Genomic DNA, 22,865 nt, shown 5'->3' with positions numbered 1-22,865 from the left:
AYTGGGATATATTAGACTAAATACATAGATGTTAGTGCTGTTTAGCTGGTAAACAGCAGCCTCCTGTACTTGCCATGGGGCTACCTTTCCTGACCTATCAAGAGTCTAGTGCTTGCCAGTGCTTGCTTTTTGCTTTCACTGCTTTCCGTACTGCTGTAGTTCTGCGCTGCTTCTCACCTTACTAAATTGTACCTAGGAATACTTTGATAACACCATGTTGATGTGCCTGGGCTGGCCAATGGCCAGGGTATTGCTGTTTTCTGTGCTGCTGTGCTAACAGCTGAACTTCAGTCAGAACTTGAAAGAACTGTGACATGTGAATGCTTCCATGATGGAGGATCGATCCACCTGCGTTCCAAGTAGAAGCCCCTGCTAGAGATATAGATGCCTTAAGGAGGCTGCAACCCTGTGAGAAGCCTATGCTGGAACAGGTTTGCTGGCAGGACCTGTGACTCCACAAGGGACCCATAGTGGATTAGTTTTGTGAAGAACTGCAGCCCACGGCAAGGACTCATGTTGGACAAATTCAAGAACACCTGTCTCCTATAAGTGGGGTCCCAATTGAARTGGGGGGAGCAGAAATGCCACCACAGCCTCTGGTGAAGACCATGGTGAAGCAGGCAGTGTCTCGGCAGCCCATGGATGACTGTGATGTGGTCTACATCAATGGTGGACTCTAGCAGGAACCCCTTGCTGCAGCCAGGCTGGGGACTCCTCCAAGAAGAGGAGTTCATTGCAATATTAAACCTTATGAATCCAAAAGGAGCAGATGCAGAGATTGTAACAGATAAACCATTAAATCATTACAATSCATAATTCCAGTTGTATCTTACAGGAATATATATAATAGGAACCACTCAAACCAATGGAGGAGAAGCCTTACAAGGAGTCCAAGCGCACCTGAGCTTGGCTTTGGTGTCTAGTAATTCCACGCAACACACCACCTCTCCTCTTGTGAGTGATTACCGTAACACACAGAGCACAAAGTCATGGACTAAATGAACTCAAAGGACATTTTGTGAACATTTGCAGGGGTGGTCCACAGACTAAGGGGATGACRTCCGGGTATTTTATCAAAGGGTGGGACGGGGGATGGTGGTTAACGAGCTTGTACTGAATAGTGTGGGACATGAGCATGACGTAAATGGTATGGAATGAGTGGAATCTGCTGGTTTTGGATGGGGTAGCGCTAACTCTCCTGAAGGTGGCTAGTGTGGGGCTGTGTTTTGGAAGCATTGAACCGTGTCRATAATGCAGGGATCTATTTGGCTGATGGCTGGGGTTAAACCACAAGAGGCTTTTATGTGTTATTTACAAAGACTTGAACATTTCTCCTTGTTAAAAATACGCTAGAATACACTATTAAAAGCTTCCCTTTTTTAACAAGGAGACATACAAATTATTTTAATGATACATTAACCCATTAACAGTTGGGATAAAGCCACACTTGTCAATCATCTCAAGTACAATAATATACCAGGAAAAAATCGTCATTTATTAGTGAGAGTGCACTTGTCATGAAGCAGCAGTGGCTCCTATTCTAATACACCCTTCTTCAGTGTAAGCCCCACAAGTCTTGAGCTRCACATGTGTTTCTCATGGTTAATTCTTTCATTCAGGTACCACTCATTATATGTAACATACTTCCCTTCAAAGGCAGTGCTGAAGGTCCAAAAGCCATTTCCATCAGCCTGCAACTGAGCAACAGAACTGTCTGAAAAATGTGAGACACTATTCCTCAGCTGTGCAAAAATCCCTTAGGCTCATCTGTCCTCTGCCGAATCAACGGCAATGAATAAGCACTACAAATGCAGGGGGAAAACCAGCAACCTCAACAACTCACTCTACTACTCTTTCCTTTGTACCTAAGTAAACTGCACTTAAACAACAGCTTTCAATATAAACAGCTTAAAATAAAGACTGCTAYTTAGAGTGGCAAAAGTATATAGGCTCTTAGTAGAAGGTGGCATTGTTCAGAGGAATTAGAAAAGAAATGGACACATTAACGGGTAACAGAAAGGAAATAGAAAAATAGTAGTTTGAACAAAGGAGGACTATAAAGACCAGGCAAAAAACTCCTACACTCATGCAATAAGCACAAAAGCATGTTCTTCCAATACAGTAAAACTCCAGCTTTTAAGCTCTAAGCTTATTTTGACATGCTGAACATACCACTTTTATCATATTATATCAGAACAGGAACATAAAGAAGAGCCCTAAACTACTAACCCAACCATCTTAAAAGGTTTTTTTTTTTACCTTTACAACTTTTCACCAATCAGGTGCTGTTTTCATTAGAACTAGCAGACAGCACCAGAAGAAAGTATCAGAAGACATTAATAACTAGATTTCACCAGCCATGTCTCTAACATATGTTATGTTATGTTTCATATATTCTGAATATATATGAACATATATATTGATATATATGTTCATATATATTGATATATAACATATCTGAACATATATTCATATGTTACATATGTTTCATATGTTCTGAATTTGTCTTCATTTGTGGGGATTGATCCCATTGCATGAAGGAATGATTCCACTCATGCTTGTGGAAGGCTTAATGAAATAATTACCGAGACATGAGCCTGGCATCTCTGAAATTTCTTTAAGCTGCTATGCGTGCTCATGAAAAACCACTACTATACTTCCAAGTCTGAATGACTTCAGCAATGAGGATTACTCCAGTTTTACAGTTCAAAATAGTGTTTGAAAACTTATGCTTGTAGAAAGAATTACACCTTTAAAGACCTCACATTCTTTTAATTTTCATTTCTTTGTCATTACTAGATCTGGTGTTCTGCATGCATGTAGGAATGAAGAGAAGAAGTTAAATATCTAGCAATATGAAAACATGCATCAYCTTCCATAATGCAATGACCCTCCATAGAAAAACATCTGCAGTTAACAAATCTTTTTCTGCTTTGCTRTGTTTCGGTTTGAGGTTTTTTGTTTGTTTTGTTTAAGGTCATTGGTTGGTTTGTGGTTTTTAGGTTTGTTTTTATATCTCAATGTTGATGTTGCAGAAAGAAAAGTTTAGCTGTTAAGATTTTTTTTCAYTGTATAATCTAATAATGTGATAAAGTTCAGGAAAACTTTATAGTACATACAGAATATCATTCAATCATTCTAAACTTTGCATTAAAATAATCATTAACAGATAATTCTTCAAACTTTGACCAAAATGCAGAGCGACACCATTACAACATCATTAGTTCATCTGTCAGTGTCAGTGAGGACCACTGCCTACAGTGGACAACAACAGAATGAGAGGTTTCAGCACTTAGAACTGAATTCTTTGCTGTGACCTAATCACTGCCCTGATGGGACATCTGCTTGTTTATCTAAAACGAAGAAAATTTCCCTGGCAATATGTAGGATCTGAGAGATCTAAATTACTAAGGCAACAAAATCTCACCATGAGGCTAGTTTCACTTGTGCAAGAGTCCAGACAAAATCACCTCTGCAGTTTTAGAAACTACTGATTAMAACTGTCCAATCCCCTTGCTGGAGATGGCCACTTTGAAGCCAAGATTTCTTACACATCAGGTACTTACTTTAACAGATACTTGCACAAATTACTGACAAAGGCAACTTTACGGCAGGACAGGCTTAATGCAGTAGAAGAGCAAGGAGAAATTCGTCAGCAAAAAAGGCTGGTGTAAGGAGAGCTACATCCACTTACCTGACTGACACACTGAGAATTCTCAACTGCTTTTCTTACAGCATTAGTAAGATGTGGACTATACTAATGGTGGACTCTAACAGGAATTTTCAAGTGCTGTTCTTGATAATTTTGATAGTAAGATGTGTCAAAATTATCGCCGGTATTTCCTTCCTCATGCTCAGTAAGAGTTATACTTTAATCAGGAGTAGCCTAGGAAGCATTTGGTAAATTGCCAAATACCAAMTGCGTAACTGAATCCCAGAGAAAGAAAGCAGTTACCAATTTCGCTTACAAGCACCTCAGCACCTGCTGCAACACTAACAAAAGATGCACATACTCCAGTGAGCAGAGATTTCTCTTTCCAGTCCTCCCTACTGTCATTTTGTCAAATGGAAGCCTGTCTCTCTGGAGTGAGAAACACAGAAAACACAACCTTGAACAGTGCAAAAGTTAAAATGGTCTTCCCTATCCAGTCCTCATACTGGATACTAGTACTCTGGCACTCTACAATCCCTGGGATAGTTCAGTTTTTAGTTTTAGTCCAAAAAACAGTTGAAGACATTTTCTGCATTTAGGTATTTGCACAAAACTCCTCAGAATCCCTTAAAACAAGGTGCTGATGTCAACCTTTACAAGTAATGGAAAATGGTTAGTGAAAATAAAGAAGTTGGAACAGAAGTCAAATAACCAAGCTGGCTCTTGCCAAGGTCAAGTAAAAAGGAGAAAACTAACAGACAGGTGAAACAAAGTAATAGACTTAATAAAAATTAAATCTGCAAACGAATGGAACAGTAATTCAACTTTTTTTTGTAGTAGTAGTAGTAATAAAGGATACATCTATGTGGAAAACTAGTACGAAAGCAGACAAATAATGACTAAATGGTTTTTACGCTGTGAGGAGTCATGACAGCATTTAATATAGACATAATGACTATAATGATTCTGTGATACACTGATAAATTTTTCTAATCCACAGTTTAAGATCAGAAAGCAGCAAATTAAAAAGAAAGCAGAGGCAGGTCATTGATGAGCTACAGCTTTTTATAATTATCTTTTACTCATTCTGTATGTAAAGGTATACATCATTAGATACATCACTGAACTTACGAAATTGCTAATTACCATTCAAAGAGATTACCATTATCAACAAAACTGYTTAGCTGCATACTGATACAAACTGTTCAAAAACTGTAGGGAAAAAACTATTCTCTGAAAAGGCTCAGCCTAAACAGAGTCTGACAGTCCATGCAAGGAAGCAGTAAGGCAATAAATGCTATCTCTGTTACTTGTTATAATAATTGCATTCCAAATATACTTTTGGACTACCCCAGGGAATTTTTTTAAGCAACATCACTTTTGCAGATCCATATTGCTTCCCACAACAAATTTCAAATGCTAGATGGATGTATCACATGAAACAAAAAGAGAAGAAAGTCCTTCAGTGCAAGTTATTAACTACGGCAGCCTGCTAGTAGTATCTGTTGGCTTGAGTTTGATTCCTGTCTGCAATTCACCCAAACCTGATTTTGGGCATTGAACTATGCTACAAGAGGCAATCAAAATAACTTAACTTACAAACTTTAGTTAAAATGCAATAGTTTTTTTTAGTAGATGACATCTACTGTTTCCCTCTATTCTTCAGAACACAGCAGTCATCACAGTGAACATGCATCAGGAGAAGTCTGGCTGACAAGGTCATGTCACACAGAGATCTCCACACAGCAAATCCCGGGCATCTAAAAGACTTTTTGTTCTCAGGATTTACCATGTGTAGATCTCTTCATAGTAGAAAGTCATTTCAGAGGAAAAAGAAAAAACTTTATTCCTTTGATTTTGGATTCAAGTTGGGAAGGGAGAGCTGAATTTGGGGTTTTTTTTTCCATTTGAATGTTAAAATTGTCTAACTCTGCAGATAGTGATAATGGATGAGTAAGTYGAAAAAAAGGTTACTTATCATGGGAAGCCATAAATGGCGAAGGAATCTGGGGGAGAAGCAAAAGCAGTTCATTTTTCCCTTGTCTTCTCTCTTACAGTGAATATATCTTACGGTAACATCAGGTCTAATAAAGGAAGCTACAGAAGAGGACYCCCTAAACTTTTCTCATACATTTATACTCTGTATTTCCCCATTCTACATTTCTTTCAAAAAATCTATGACACTTTCCAAACACCTCCAGAAATTCAATTCATTGCCAACAAATGCTTGTGACTGGAGAGCAAATGCTCTGACAGAGCACTGGCTTTGGAAGTGTACATCAAGTTCCAGTATAAAAGTAATTTGACCCACTTGGTGGAGTGATGGAGAGAGGAACTGAAACATGGGGGACAGGATGTACTTTCTCTTCCCTAYGGGCAGCAGCAAAAATACTTCATTTGAAGACCATAATCCATTTACATATTTGATCACAGAACAGCTTATATACTGAATTAGTCCTACACTTATTTTCAACTCATAGCATCGATAAATTCAGTAAATAAGAAAAAGGCCAGGGTAAAATGCATCTTTGTCAAAAAAAAMCAAAAACCACGAAAACCAATGGAAACAAAACAAGATATTATCCTCCTGTATATGCAAAATTTTGTTCAAATTCAAGCCATTTTTTAGTCATAAAATCATAATCACGTGACCCGAGAGCTATTATTGTCTGAGCAAAGTAACTTTACATAATTTGAATTACTGTTAGAGATTAAACAAATTTAGATAAACAATTTCCAGTGGTAGCATCTAAGATTACCCCAAAAAAAGTTACATTAATAATGACTGTAACTAACACAGCGCTTTTTACATTTATGTATTTCAAAAATAATAAAATGAAATGTTCAAGTGCCAAGATGTACTTAATACCATATGGATCATCGTGCAGACTGCTTCCAGTGACTTTCAATCAAAACTTGAAAGAATCTGACWAGCAAGAAGGTGAACTGAAGAAAACTGCTCCACCCAGAGTCCTTCTTATCTTGGCTAGTGCCATTTACACTACACACAATACAAGTCTAGGCTACTTTTCCTGTGGCCAATGGTCAAAGAAAGAATGATCAATGAAGCATTTTACTAATATAAACATAAGCCTTTTGAAATTGTTCCAGAATAACCTGATATTGGGAGGGATTTCTACCAAATTCTAGTCAATCACAAAAGAAAAGCACAAGATTAGAAACACAAAATTAATAAACTGGTATGCAAATAAATTACTTACTCTGGTTTTGCCACCCATAACACTACTATTAGCAAGTATACATGTTATTTAAAAGCATTTAAATTGAAATTTTTGGTAAAATATGTTATTACCATAGTATTTCCATCACAGAATATACGTACATGGATTTTTCAAGGGAAAATAGAAAAATACTGGGCATCTGCAATTTGTCTGAGAACAGAATAAGCATAAATCAGAGCACTTTCTTTTACCAATATTTTAACTGAAAATCTGTGAGGTAATTATCATGTTATGGCAACCCAATACAAAAAGCATTATTTAAAGCATAAATTGATTTAAGATGCCATGTCTAGTTTTTCAATCAGTTGAACGATACTGCTACAGAAGAAGATAGTTTAATTACTTATTTCATTCAACAATTTTTTTTAATCCATGCAAATGTTACTAAAAAAAGTAAATGCTTATCATTAAGACCATGGATTTCATTAAAGAGTGTAATTTTTTACTGCACTTTCCACACAGAAGAACCTTTCCACAGCTGCAGCCTTTTGCACAGGGCAAGAGCAACTTGCATGTGTGGTTCAGAAATTTTAAGTGAGGATTTAACAAGTTATGCTGGCTTTTTCCTAAAAAATGTTCAGTAAAGCTTAAAAARCAGACAGTAACCAACCAACCAGTACAATGCTAAAGCAAGAAAGATTAATCACTTGCTGTAGCACGGCAGCTAGGGGGATTTCCTAAGTATAGACATAAGCWATCAGGCAAACACTGTACACTGGGGTGGGATCCAGACCTCGGAGGAAAAGAGTAACTCAAAGATGTAAAGAAAACCATTTCAAGCATTAAGAAGACTGGTTTGAATACAAATACCACTTTTCTTGAAGTGGGCAAATAGTATTATAAGTATCTTTAACATACAGATTTAACAGAAGTTATGCACTGAAATATAAATAATTTGATGTAGTAACAGGGGCATATACACTTTCAGCTRTGTGCATGATTAAATACTTACACAGCACATAAAAAGCCCCCTTACCTCTTCCTATTTTGAATCCTGAAATCAACACCTGAGTCCTTGTGTCTAGAACATTATTTATATACCAAGAAAAAAAAGGTAAATGAAACAAAACTCAGCTATGATCACAATGATCATCTACAATGCAGMAGTTAAGATCCCAGACCATTTTGATGTTAGTGCCAGAGCAGAGCTTAAGCTTCCAAATGTCTCCATGTCCAAATGACTTTTGGAAAAAGTCACTCTTGAAGGAACAAAGGATGGCACTACATTGAAAAAAAAACGAAAAAAATTGTATTCTTTAAATCTGTTCTACTCACTGCCACTTGTAGCACAACAAGTAATTTTTTATCATAAAAACAAACATTTTGTCTAGTAAGTTAAAATAAATATGGCCATGTCTTATTATGTGTACTCAATAGTTCAGATACAACAAGAAGTGTCAGATACAATTATTCATATATAAAGAATTTACAGTTTAGCCAGCTGTACTGTMTCTATCAGCTTATTCTTTCAGGTGACAAACTAGAACAAACTGTACAGAACAACACATTACCTGAAAACTCATCAAACACTGCAGTGACAAATTTTCATGAAAAAAAGACATTCATGATTACAAACATTCTTTTACAATCGTTAATATAATAACACAGATGAGATGTACTAGCATGACATCATCATAATTCACACAAAATTTGCATTATATATAATATTTTTTATTTCAGTGAATAATAATCAACTAGAGATGACATTGTATGTTGTCTGGTAATGTAGAGAGCAAAAAAGTTCTTATGTGAAAAGCTTGACAAGACAGCCATTTGCAAGTTAGCAAATAACATCAACTCATTTTGTTAACCTCAAAAATTAACTTTTCCTCTCTTAATTATGCAGATACCACACAGCATATTCTCATTGATATCAAACATACATAGAATGTTATCTGTCTTAAATCAAAATGAACTTATGCTTTCACAAAGCAATGGTTTCCACCAATAACGACAGTCTCAATATCAAACAAGAAGGATCATAACTGCTGCCAGAACACAGACCTTTTTAATGCAGACAAAGTTCTAAGTTACTGTTAGTTAATTCAGAATATAAAATAGTTATCTCTTAAGACCATCTGAAATAAATATCTGTAAAGACAGTAAGTCTTGTCACTTTGCAGAGGTGGAAAATAATGTCAGAGCTAGTTTAAGTAAGTTGTTCTGCTGGCAACAAACCTACAAAAAAGACTGATTTTCACTCTTGCACATTTCTGCTTTACAATCCCTGCATTATCATAATGCCACCACATGTACCTTGATTTACGCCAGTTCTCACCCCCACCCCCTCAACAATTTTCCCCACTGGCTCCATCAACTTGTAATTGTGACTTGAAAGAGGCAGTCATAACTGTGAGAACAGTCACTTTTTGGCACAAAGAACAAGTAACTTGAGCTCACCAGAGTTCATTATTCCCCTACTTTTAATGATGTGTACCACCCCCTACTTTTGAAAAACACGTGTTGTGTTTGTCAAAGGAATAAAGAGACACTAAAGTTCCTACACATAGTCTGGAGTTCCTAGTCTAAAGTACTGTTTCTGATCAAGGGGAAAAAATAAAAGGCAGAGATGGGAAAAGAAAATAGTATCATTGAAGAACCCACTGCTGGTTTATTTGTTCCTATAATGCTGGCTCTCCGATATGATGGCACGACTTCASGTCTCTGCAAACTTCAATCAAACATTAAGGCTTTCAGTCCAACTAGTTCTCACCACAATGTGTATTACAGTTTCATATTCTGTTGATTTAAATATAGATGCACTTCTTCAGTAAAATTGACTCGAGTAAAGCTAATTTTCRATCAGTCAATGAGGTAGCATCACCAGCAGCAACTGAGGTAAGCATGGGGTGAGCACTAGACCAAGCGGTACAGGAAGTTACCCAAGCTCAGGGATTCCTGAGCAATAGCTCAGGGCTTCATCTCCACCTGGAAGCCTTGGTGAACCAATCAAGCTGGGGGATGAACAGACCAAGAGCAGTCCTGGCCAGAAGGACTTGGGGGTGCTGTGGGTGAGAGGCTGGACATGACCCGGCCATGGCACTGCCAGCCCAGAGAGCCAAACGTGTCCTGTGCTGCATCCAAAGCAGCGTGGGCAGCAGGGGAGGGAGGGGATTGTGCCCCTCTGCTCTGCTCTGCTCTGCTGAGACCCCACCTGGAACACTGCACCCAGCTCGGGGGACCCAGAACAGGAAGGACAGGGAACTGTTGGGAGAGAGTCGGGAAGGAAGCCATCAAGATGATCAGAAGGATGAAGAACCTCATATAAGAAGAAAGGCTGAGAAAACTGGGATTGTTCAGCCTGGAGAAGACTTTGGGGTGACCTAACTGCAGCCTTCGAGTATCTGAAGGTAGTTTACAAGAAAGTGAGGGATTTTTTACACAAGCATGCACTRACAGGACAAGGGGGATGGCTTCAAAGTGAAAGATAGGATATTTAGTTTAGATATTACAAGGAAATTCTTTGCTGTAAGGGTGGTGAAGCATTAGAACAAGTTGCTCACAGAAGCTGTGGCTGCCCCAACCCTGGAAGTGTTCAAGGCCAGTTTGGATGGAGCTCTGAGCAACCAGGTCTAGTGGAAGGTGTCCCTGTCCACAGAAGGGAAGCCAGAACAAAATGACCTCTAAGGTGCCTTCCAACCCAAACCATTCTATGATTTTATGAATTTCAATAAAAGCAAGTTTTCTCTAGGATCTTAGAGCAATTCTAGGAAAAAAAACTGCTATTTATATTGTTTCTTGAGTTAGCAATGAAACTGTGTAACTTATCACAACAGATAAGATTGCTTTCAACACAGAATAACGTGCTTCTTTTTTCTCTTTTACAGCATGTAAGACTTTCACATACTAGCTAAACTTGCAGTTTAATACAACAAGCTCGTATATTAAAAGGGGAGGTATAAGGAATACAAAACTAAGCTCACTTCAAGACAGAGCTTCCAAATAAGTCTTGTACAAGTTAGAAGACATAGGTAGCTTCTGCCTGGCTTCTAATCTACTGCAGTCAAACTTCCCCGAGAAGGTTTCCCTCTACATTTCCTTWAAATGTGTCAGAAGACCTAACCCAGAAAATCGGAGAAGTTTCAAACATCATTGAACATCTTGGTAGCAACAGCAAAAAGAGACCAGAGTTTAGCTTAATAAACAGTCAGGAATGCTGACAATCTTAAATCACCTGGATTTTCAAACTCTACTACCGAAACAACCTTAGTAACTCTAATTTCACACATGTGCCAAAAAGCAAGAGTTTCWAAGCAAAAAGTAGAGAAAATGTTTCTGTTATAACATGCAAGATACCCTTATATTTTCATGTAAGCTGGTATCGTAACTTAAGACAGTAGCTGTAGAGTAAAACGCTATCAACATACATGCTTTTCAAAACATCCTATCCACATGCACTTTTTAGMTTAGAGCTTAGCAGCTCCACTTAGTTTCAATGGAAATGCCTCAGCTTGTCACAGTGATGCCCAGAGAGTTCAGGAACCTACCCTGGAACTACTTCAGTCCTAAGAGTTCATTACATGACAAAACCTAAAAAGGCCATGCCACCTAGATTAAATGGCCATACAGGAAAAAAGAAATGAAAGTTATTAAAGTGTAGAATAGTTCTTGATGAGAAAACGTACCTGTATCTCAAATATAACGCTTTGAGATGACCTCCTCTAAATCACATAGGTAGACAGGAGATGTAAGAGCAGGACAGCTGCAGTGACTACAAGCTGTACTTYACAGTCTCTTAGTAGCAAAAATCTTTCATACCACAGTAATTAATTTCTGCCATTCTTGGCATTAGTACTAGGATAGGATAATTACAAAATCTAAGTCGGCTTTATTACAACATTTACAAGTGTTCAGTCTTGATTTTCTATGGTGACATCAGAGTAACAAGATCAAACCAGCCAGATCGGCCCACAGAAAGAAATCCAATAGATTCTCCTCAAAATGTAATTTATGAAATATTTCATTACCAAGCTTTCTGTCACAGTTCTAGGGATCTACGCATCCCTAGAAAACCACTTSACTGTCTTCTAATGCATCCTACATRTTTGACCATGTTTGTTTTTGCGCAACTTCTGTATCCCTGAGCACATTATAAAATGTCTACAAGCATAGCTTCAAAAGAAATAGTAAAGCTTCTGAAAGGGTACAAAGTTTTTGTTTCTATTCACTATGTTACCAATGAATTTCATGAATTGCAGAGCACCTTTATGAATACATGATGAGTATTACAGTTGAGATTCTCATCTAATTAGCCACTAAAAGGATGAACACAAAAATTCACAAGTATCTGACCCAAAAATAACCAATAATAATTTTTAAACAGCACACCACCTAGTACTAAGATGACTCATAACAACATATGTAGCATATGTTTAATTGTTCATTCTGTATAAATATATATGTATAAAACCAATCTAGAATGGAGGACACATAGATGGGATGCTCCTTAAACAAAAAAGCTCATCTCAACGTTTWGGGTTTTTTTCGGAAGTCAAAGCTTTTCATCCACAACCTTAATTATTCTGTGAAATTCTGGAAGAAAATATGCRGTGTTATTTCGAAAGATACCAAAGAAAATATTTTCAGAACATTCCAGAGCATGTAGTGGTAATAAACCAGAATTTCTTGAACTGGTTTCCCAGAGGCATGCATTTTGTACAGAAAGCAGGAAGGAGCTAAACAAATTTGACAGAAAACATGCATAGACTAACAGTTTTGAAACCAAAAAAAAAAAAAAAAAAAAAAAAAAAAAAAAAAAAAAAAAAAAAAAAAAAAAAAAAAAAAAAAAAAAAGCGAAAAAAGAAAATATTTTATGTGAAGTAACAAAAGAACATCCAAGCACTTGATAACCCACAATAAGCAAACCTCCTGTGAGCCTTATTAACTTTGGGACATGCAAAACTTTTCACACAGGACAATGAACCTACACCTTCAGACTAAAAGCGACCAATTTAAAAGGCCAAATGTGGCAACACCACAACTTAATAGAACTCAGTGGTTTACAAAACTCTCCAAGTTTGTTAATACCAAACATATACATGTGTGTGTGTTTGCCCATATATGCACGTTTATTCATAGACTTTAAAACAATTCAAGCTTCTATACTTTATCTACAAGTAACAGTTCATTTCCTATTTCTCTCAACTTCAAATCCCAGATACACAGTACTGGAGCCACATACCTGCACGGCTGAAGTCGCACACCCAAGGGACGTGTCCCCTCTATCTCCAGCTTACTGAAAACGCCATCTTCACCCCTCCACTCACAGAGACCCTTTCTCCCAAAGCCGTGAGGCTTTGGCCCCTGCCCAGGCCCCTCCACAAAACCAGCAACTCCTCCCGAGAGTAGGAACGGGTGGGGCGGGGGGTGTCGGGCTTTCCTGTACCYCAGCAGCCAAGAGCCACCTTCCCCCGGGGCGGGCACAGGCAGCAGGACAGAGACAGACGCTCCCCGGACCCACGGGGATTCCCTGACAGTTTCGGGAAAGGCACCCCACAGAACCCCGACCCCGCCGGTGACCACCCCACGCCCGCCCCGAAAGTTCAAGCGCAGMCCCCCCAGCCCCCGGCCCGCTCCTCCGCAGCCCCCACCCCGTCGGGGCGGAGAAGATCCTCGCCCCACACCCTCCCACCCCCTCCCCTCACCCCGCAGCCCCCACCGCAAATACCCCGCAGACAGACGGGGGGGCGGCGGGCCCGCCCCGCCTCCGAGCCCCTCGGCTGCCCTCCAGCCCCTCGGCGGGGCAAGGCCGGGACCCCCGCGCCCCACCCCGGCCCCGCACTGACCTGACGGGGGGGGGGCGCGGCCGCCGCTCGGGGCTACAGCGGGGGCTCCCCCCGCCGCCGCCGACCCTCCGCTCCCCGGCCCGTCCTTCTCCGGGCGCCACCGCAGGGCAGAGAGCAGAGGAGTCGGAAACGCGAGGCGGCGGGAAACACCGGCCCCTCTTCCCCTTCCCAAGAAAATTTAAAAAGAAAAAGAGGGGGATTTAAAGGGCTCGGCCCGGAGTTTAAAACAAAGAGGCGGAAATAGCCGAGCGCGGCCCGAGCGGAGCCGAGCGGGGGCGCCGCGCTCGCGGCGCATGCGCGCGGGGCGCTCACCCGGGCACGGTGCCGGCCACCCCCTCCTTCCCTCCCCCGGGCAGCGGGGCCGCCGAAAGGGGGTCGGGCAGCCCCSGCCAGGCCTGGGCCCGAGCCATGGYCCGGTCACACAACCGCAGAGTATGCCGACTTGGAAGGGACCCACCAGGATCATCCAGTCCAACTCCTATCCCTGTGCAGGACACCCCTGAGAATCACGCCATGTGCCTGAGAGCATTGTCCAAACGCTTCTCGAGTTCTGTGAGGCTTGCTGCTGTGATCACTTCCCTGGGGAGCCTGTTTCCTCTGGGTGAAGATCCTTCTCCTAATTCCTAACCTAAACATCCTCTGACACAACTTCAGGCCATTCCCTCGGGTCTGTCACTGGGCACCCAGACACAAGATCAGTGCTTGCTGTCTGCTTCCCCTGGTGAGGATGCTGAAAACGCCAATGTCCCCTCAGCTTCCTACAGACCAAGTGACCTGAGCCACTCCTTAAATGGCTTCTCTCCTCAAGGCCCTTAACTGTCTTAGTTGTCCTCCTTTGGATGCTCTTTAATGGCTTAATGTCTTTCTTACCTTGTGGGGCCCAGAACTGTACATAGCACTTGAAGTGAAGCCACACCGGCATAGAGTAGAAGTAGGAAATCCCCGGGTGACCAGCCTCAAAAAATCCATACAACTAGTGAGCAGGAAGGTGAGGATTGGCGAAGGCAGTTGGCTTCTAGGCAGATGTGCCTCTGCATCACTCCCAGCCGCCTCTTCTCTCAGAAAGGTTTTCTTCTAAAGCACACAGGTGTCTTGTCAACTGATCAGAGTGGAAACTTGAGTAGGAGCTGGGTGGAAGAGGAAACTTGAATAGGAGTGCTGGTGGCAAGGCACATGGGTATCAAACTGTGGATGGTTCAAAACCCCCCCAATTGATGAAATTACAAAGATTCTGTTTTCCTGAGGGTGTGAAGTCTTAGGTCAAAGAGCATGCATAAAGTTTGGGAAGTCCATGCCAGGTCCAAGTTTGTACCAAACAGCTGAATGGTTAACTTGCAAAGACAACTACTTAAAAATTCACCTATCCAAAGACTAAAGACACCAAAACAATCTTTATATTCCCAATTATGCATATATTTTTAATGTAATCCTTTAAAATACCTACATATTTCCTTTTCTCTTTCTTCCTTTCCATCAAAGAATGAGCCATGAGACAGTCTTCCACCTTGTCTAAAAATGCCATTGGAAATGAGCTATCTGATATGGCACAAGCTCTCCATGTCCAACGAACTACTGAGCTTTTATTGTGTGCCAAGACTTCAGGGTCTGTGCTTGGCTCTGGGAGCTATGTTTTCCAGATGCTAGGCCTGAGTTAATGGAAAGTATGTCAGCATTTTAGATTTGCTTTGTTTCAGTTCAAGGGTTATATAGTTACATGAGTGCATCTTGTCTATCTGAAATATAAATTCTGTTTCCAGTTTAACCACAAATTACTCTGCATGGGCCTTTGTTGTTTGCTGTAGAATGTAATGGGGCCTTCTATCTGACTCCTGGAATCAGGGTTCAAATAGCCAGAAGCAAAAGTAACAAACTGTAAGAATGTGCATGAAATTATAAACTGTATGCCTGCTTTTCTTGCTTCTTTGGTTGTTTTTTTCCTAGTGCATCCAAACAAACATTGCAGATTTGGAAATCATTAAGGCCTATGTGTGTTGACTCTCTCTTATGACAATTTTTTTAGAAGATGGCACCTTAAGCAGTTGTGGCCATGCCTACTCAAACAATCTACTGTAATATACCCATTATGACAAGATTTGTGACCCTCAGAGAGCTCAGGTAATGGTTTGCTCTCCTCTCAACCTCATCACCTAACATCAGTTCTAATTCCTTTGGCACTACTATTGAAGCATTTGATAGCCATAAGTGATGTGTCTGAAATATAAGCATAGCTAGTGACTACAGTATCTAATATCACAACTGCATACTAGAGTGCCTTTTCCAAACTACAACACCTGATATTAGCAGAAAAGTGAAACTTTTTGTTTGCATTGCAGTCAGTGAGCTGTGGTCAAGCTACAGAAGTTGGAAAGTGACTTGAGGAGAACTGGAAAATGTATTTAAAGGATTCTTGCAATTAGTCTTACATGCTTTAGTCTTCGCAGTTTTCAACCAAATAAGAGCACGATCCGAGCACGGGTAAATTGATTCTCTAACTTCCAGAAACATGTATTTGCTACCTAAAACGATTCATGGAAGAGACTCTATCTGAGACCTCTTGACAGAAAAAAAACCCCTGAAATATTTCAGGTAAAAGAAGTTTTTCATCTCTTTTAGAAAGGCCATCTAACAATGAAAAGGAACTGGTCAGCATGGGCACTTTAATAGTAATGGCATAAACAGAGAAATTACTAGAAATCAAACGTAGCAGCACATTTTCATAAACAAAGCAGAAAAGTAGCACATAAAATGAATAAAGTGCAAAGTAGACAAATAAAGGACAAAATTACTCTAATTTAAGACTACCTATGATAAAGTGTTTAGAAACAGCAACATTTAGAAATAATACTTCCAGAAATGTCTCAGAGCTACATCAATTCTGTAGCTCTGTGAACCAGACTGTTTGCACCAGTAAGTTCTGAGAGAGCCTGTTGATACCACTGCAAGGCTACTCCCCAACTATTACCTTTTTGAGGTCATGGTGACCAGGCAAGTCCCCCAGTACTGGAGAACAGTAAATATTTCACCTGTGTTTGAAAACAGTAAGAAAGGTAAATCAGAGTACTACAGCTTCACTTTGTGAAGAAAATTAAGAAAATCATGGTGCAAGCAAAGATCTCAGAGCTAGGCTCAAACATCTCACAGCCTAAGACCAAAGAACTCAAGCATTTACCAGCTTTTTTTTCTTACACATAGGCACAAATTATTTAAGTACCCTATTCTAATGGTTAAACCTGTAAGGTCTGGACATTATCACAACACACACACAGAATGTATGAAATTGGAAGGGGCCTTTGGACTCAGGACAGTCTCTCTACCCAAAGGATGATAAGGTGGAGCAGCAGTGTTGCTTCTTCAGTTATCACCAGACTGAGCACTGGTATGCTTACACTAGGTTCTGCATGGTCATTCTGAAAACTTCCTAAATAACTTCATTCTTGCCTAGGAGTCACTGGGAAAAATTTTTTGAATATCAGTCTCACCACAGTTGCATTTTAGCTTCAGAGTTGTGGTCTATCAATCCTCTGGTTTAAAAATAAAGACTTAAAGGTCCCTTACAGGAGGAGCTATGAGCTACCACCAGCTATGGACACAGCTGTGTAGGTGGCAGTCAGCAAACTGACTTGGCAAGAGACAACTTGGAGGCTCACTGCCCCACAAGTTCAGACATTCTGAAATATGGATCATTATTTTGTTATAGATGTACCTTAGCTTAAGCATAATCCACAGATTTTTAACTCTATAACTGTTACGCAACGTCTTGCATCTGCTAAAAAGTAGGAAATGCCTGTTTCTTTCAATAACCTTTAATATGCGGTGTGTGGGGAGATGATATCTTTCTTCCTGTTGTCCCTGCTAAAGAATTGACTGAAATTGCTTTCAGTCTCTAGCTGAAAAGTTTTATTCCTAAACTGCATAATTTTTTTTATAATTGAGGGCTACTATAAAGCTCAGAGAGATTTAAACCCAAGCAATAGATTTTTAACTATACCCTCGGTCATTCCAACCCTCTTGAGCTCTTCAATCGTCACTGTTATTGGCTTTCAAACGCCTCCATTTCCTCCCATGGAAAAAAAATTCTTTGTTTTCTCTCTAGTCTGAAAGTCAAATAAATCAGGTTCATTCTCTAGCCAAATCCACTCGACTGTATGAGACAAACTGATTCAGCAATCATTTGTAAAAGAGGAAAAAGCAAATACTAGCCATTTAAGTAAATTTAGGCTGACAAATATTCCTGCTGGTAAGTGAAAGATAAATGCTCTCACCAGAGCATGTAACTGTTAGCTAGCAATTAGGAATTTCTGGTTATGAAGTCTTCCTCACCAGAAGACTTTTTCTTCAATCTAATGATTCAAAGAGGAGCATTACATAGAAAAGTAGAAATAGTGACAGATTTACTGACTCAAGAATCCTCTACCACTAATTTTCCAAACAAACATTGCAGATTTGGAAATCGTTAAGGCCTATGTGTGTTGACTCTCTCTTATGACAATTTTTTTAGAAGATGGCACCTTAAGCAGTTGTGGCCATGCCTACTCAACCGATCTACTGTAATATACATGAATACAGCTTAGATCCCTTCAACAATYTGGTTATTAAATAAAAAAGCTTTAGCTATATTCTTACTTTTAAGTTACAAAATTTATACTGAGCACAGGGGTCATCAGGGAGAAGCAAAACAGAAGCTCTTGCTCATTTCCCAGGAGTTCTGCATCTTGGATATTCCATTCTCAGAACCCGGAGCTTGCTCTTGTAAGAGGAATGTTATCAGCAGCCTACTGCATTGTGCACGGCAATGTTTTGTCCCTGTGACTGTCAGCTGTAGTTATTGCACTAAAACTGAGGAGGAAGTTACCTTCCTGACTGGTGCACTTCTTCATAACCATCAATTATCATTTGGCTCTAATATGCCAGACTGAAAACTGATGGTCAAATTTTTGATTGCCTACACATGTGGAAACCACAAACATCAACATTTAAATTCCAGCAACGTGTACAAAATCACAAGCAGAGATGATGAAGCAGAAGTGAAGTCTCTAAAGAGCAACAGGCTATAAGGAGAAAGTAACACTTAGAAAAAGGGGTAAAAATAATTTTTATTTGAGTATCCAGCATGTGCTGAGTTACCACTTAGACACATAGACGCACAAGTCTATGAGACCAGATGCAATCCACCCAAAGGTACTGAGGAAGTGGGCAGAGTCACTGAGTCATTTTCAATCATTTACCAGCAGTCCTGACTAAACAGGGAGGTCCCAGGTGACTAGAAGATAATCAGTGTGACACCTTTACACAAGAAGCACCTGAGAGAAAATCCAGGGAGCTACAGGCCTGTCAGTCTGACACTGGTGCCAGGGAAGGACACAGAGCAGATCACCTTGGGTACCATTGTGCAGAACAGGACAACCAGGGCATCAGGCCCAGCCAGCACAGCTTTGGGAAAGGCAGGACCAACCTGATCTCCTTTGGTAACAGAATGACCTGCTGAGTGGATGAGGGAAAGCCTTGGATGCTGTCTGCCTCGGCATCAACAAAGCCTTTGACCCTGTCTCCCACAGCATTCTCCTGGAGAAACTGGGTGCACTCTTTCCTGGGTAAATCTGGCTGAATAGCTGGACCAAGTGGTAATGAATGGAGTCACGTCCAGGTGACGTTGGTTGCAAGCACTTTTCCCCAGGGCTCAGTACTGGGGCCGGTCCTGTTTAACATCTTGATCGATGACTTGGACTACAGAACAAGCAGCCCTTCAGTCAGCCTGCAGATGACACCAAACAGGAGTGCTGATCTGCTGCAGGGCAGGAAGTCTCTGCAGAGGCATCTGGACAGGCTGGATTGATGGGCTGAGACCAATTGTAGGAGATTCAACAAGGTGATGTGCTGGCTCCTGCCCTTGGGTCACAAGAGTCCCGTGCAGTGCTACACGCTTGAGAAAGAGTCACTGGAAAACTGCCTGATGAAAAAGGACCTAGGGGTGCTGGTTGACAGCCAGCTGAGCATGAGCCAGGGGTGTGCCCAGGTGGCCAAGAAGGTGAATTATATCCTGCCTGATCCTGATCCATATCACCTATTTTCTTGTGTGCTGAAGTGCACATACTTCCTTCCATGGGACACATATAGCCCATGCTGTGAATTTCAGCATGGCATGAGCATTCCTGAAGCCTTTAAAAGTCCCCTTTTTAAACCCTTCCTGAGCATCCTTGGACTTTCTCCCCTCAAGCTTTCCAATTCTCTGCAAAGCTCCCCTATATAATTTTTTCACAACGGTATTAAAAGAGATTTATCTTAGTAGTCGATGGACATATCCAGTATGCTGTTGGAAAGCATTCTTCCTGATAAATGTGGTCACCTGGTAATTCATCCACATGGAGTTGGGCATGTAGTTAGGGAAGTCCACCACAGGTTTTATAAATTTATGACCAGCTTTCTTGTGGCAAGAAAAATATAGGGACATCCTGATGATATGCTAAAGTTTGTTAGATCAATGACGATAGTAGATGTACTGGAGTGCAAATGTTTCCAGATGCTGCTGCAGCTTTTAAGGTGAAGTATGCTATTGATCTAGGAATCGGGAGAGAGACATAAGGAGGAAAAAAGGCTAAAAAAGAATCATCTACTGTCATCAAGATGTCAGGAATTCAAATGTTCAGCTTCTGATCATATCCATTTGGGAGACTAGTGTATTCATACAGCACCAGACACAGCCACAAACAGCCACCCCACTCTGAAGAAATTGTTATACTCCATTATGAAAAAGCTGTGTTATGATAAGCTGCATCAGATGGCTGGACTTGAGTGGGGTGAGAATGGGCTGCACCTGCAGACAGAGGGGGGAACCATGTTTTAAGCAGCTTTATGTGGGACTGGACTGGACTTTCCACTGTGACTGTGTTCAAAGAGCCACAGGGATTCTGCATGAGACCTTCTATGCTGTGCCACAAGCCATCCTGTGAAATATCTGGGTCTGCATCACACAGGTGATTCTCATATCCTTTCTCAAAGCAGGAATCACCAAATTACTATGAAGCTCCACAGAACCATGTGAACTGCTCAACTTTAGGCAGAGACTTGAGGACTGGAAAGGATTCAAATATTTGTATACATGAAGGGTGAACAGGATGTCTAAAGCTCTTTGATTAAACCAGCTTAATAGTGACCTGGACCTACTGAGAGCTGTACCCATACCTAGGAAGCACTTTTTATAATTTCACATTCAGTTAGCTAATGTGTCCCACTGAAAAATAATCACCTTGGCAAGGCACTTGGCAAGGCAAGGCACTTCACTTTACCGTAAATCAATTTCTTTCTTGATCTTTCTGGTCCTGTGTCACAGGAGAGCTAGTGTTCCACTTCTATGATGTATACTTGGAAGCGTTTATACTAGGAAGGATAGAACCTAGGACAAAAAGAAATGTTTAATGGTGAGTGAAAGTCCCCAAAGTAGCTATTTCTTTTGGATGAGATACTTGTACACTTTTGTGGGATAATTGTCCGAAGACAGTATTAGACACCTCAAGACAGATATTGTAGATATTGACACTGAAAGTGTCTGGACTATATTACTCTTTATAATCACCAAACCTACTCATAAATCTTTCCCTGGTTCCTCCATTTCTCCATCATCTGATACTGCATAGTATGTTTCCTTTTTCTCTAAGAGAAACAAGATCTGAAAACACAGGGACAAGTGAGAGGTTATTAAGGGCAAGGTCCAGTCATCCCATGAACTATTTGCAATATAAAGTCCTGTGGAGTTTGAGCTTTCCCTGAACCCACTGGCCTCTGGGGATTTGGCAGGAAGCAAGAGGAAGTCTTTGCCCCAGCAGGGAGAAAACTGCGCTATTTTGTTTCAGAGACAACACAGCCATAGTGCTTGAGAACTTACATTTAAGGTTCTCTGGTTTCTAAGTCAAGTAGACCCCTATTGCCATGTACCCAAAAAGGAGTGAACAATCTCTCCCATGCAAAGAAACAGCAAAGAAACAACTCAGACACATCAAACTGAAATTTCAGTGTTTGCGTGGATCTCCTCTACCATTCTGGCTCTACTACTTCTTGTGCCTCTACCTCTCAGCTAGATGAGGACGAAGAATTTACTGATCTTTCATTCATCCTGTTTGATCAAAGGTTTCCAAGCTTTTCTAGGTCAACAAAAGGGAAAAGGCTGCAGTCTATTGTTGCAGAACACTACTCTGAAATGGTTTGCATATCACCACAAGGACATATAGTTTAGGAACTTTTGAACTGCAGAAAGGAGGAGATAAATTCTGTATTCTTAGGTCTAACGATTTAATGAACAAATATGTTACCTCCACCTTGAACCCTACCAGTCAAATCATCATCACTCATTCAGCATGCCATTTTTGTCCTAGGTAACATTTTGTAAGTATTTCAATTTTAAAGACTCTGCAAGATAAAAAAAAAAAAAAAAAGGATTAAGAGCATCCTTGGAATTTTGCAGGGTTGGTGGGCAGGTAAATAGGACCTGGGATTCTAAGATGTCTTCAAAACATCACAAATAATAATTGCTCCTTCTAAGAGGAAGAATGGTTCAGAGCATCAGAAATTATTTATTTTCCTGAGCTCAGGCAAGAGGTAAAAATTATGCCAGCTTAGCATTTCACAGATGAAAAGTAGCTCCCACTTTACTTGCAAGTCATTCTTGAGAAAGAAAATAGTACATTCTATGAAGGAGGGGAAAACACTGACTATTACAAAGAAATATTATATATTGACCATCCTATCTATCACCTAATCCATCAAGAAAATGAAACAAAAGTGAAGGATGAAAAGAAAATAAAAGGTGCTATTGAAACTATTAAATATAGTTCAGTTACAGTAGTCTGATTTTCAGTTTGGTACCATTTTACCTCCTATTTATATCTTCCTAACTCTTCATATAACAGTATTACTTCAAACTTTTAAATGCATAACAAAGCTGTCTGTATCTAGGAGACGAATGTGATAGTTTTGGCTGGAATAGAGTTAATTTCTTCATAGGTCTGGCTCAAGGTTATGTATAAGTATACAAAACTTAAAAAAAAAAAAATAAAAAATTCTTTTGTAAAGAATTCTAAAAAATTCTGAAAATTGTTTTTCTCCTGACAAAGTTATTTAATTGTACTAAACTTCAGTGCCTATTCACAAGCTATGGGAACAACACAAGTTGCCCATTTCTTGAACAGTTTGGGT

At 40.2% G+C, this 22,865-nt stretch overlaps 1 protein-coding gene and 1 long non-coding RNA gene across 8 annotated transcripts in view; both read right to left on the bottom strand.

The window, feature by feature from the left end:
- PCGF3 (polycomb group ring finger 3) overlaps positions 1-13,956 on the bottom strand; it is a 56,328-nt gene extending 42,372 nt beyond the window's left edge. For 5 of the 7 annotated variants that reach the window (XM_057379102.1, XM_057379106.1, XM_057379104.1 and 2 more), the window contains exon 1: positions 13,680-13,956. The gene's annotated coding sequence lies outside the window, so the exon portion shown is untranslated. Of the gene's footprint in view, positions 1-13,075; positions 13,356-13,679 lie in introns of those variants that run through there. The other 2 variants (XM_057379105.1, XM_057379107.1) reach the window with 1 other exon arrangement.
- A 2,907-nt stretch (positions 13,957-16,863) lies between these two features.
- LOC130581157 (uncharacterized) overlaps positions 16,864-22,865 on the bottom strand; it is a 28,651-nt gene continuing 22,649 nt past the window's right edge. Inside the window, exons 5-6 of the long non-coding RNA XR_008966193.1 lie at positions 20,923-21,069; positions 16,864-20,234 (exon numbers count right to left, since the gene is read on the bottom strand). This is a non-coding gene — a long non-coding RNA (uncharacterized LOC130581157). The remainder of the gene's footprint in view (positions 20,235-20,922; positions 21,070-22,865) is intronic.

This window comes from Malurus melanocephalus, unplaced genomic scaffold (genome assembly GCF_030028575.1).
Source record: "Malurus melanocephalus ecotype Western Australia unplaced genomic scaffold, MMel_1.1 scaffold_387, whole genome shotgun sequence".
Classification (NCBI taxonomy): Eukaryota; Metazoa; Chordata; class Aves; order Passeriformes; family Maluridae; genus Malurus; species Malurus melanocephalus.
The sequence above is the reverse complement of the archived record's forward strand: the minus strand, read 5'-3'. Positions and strand labels throughout refer to the sequence as shown.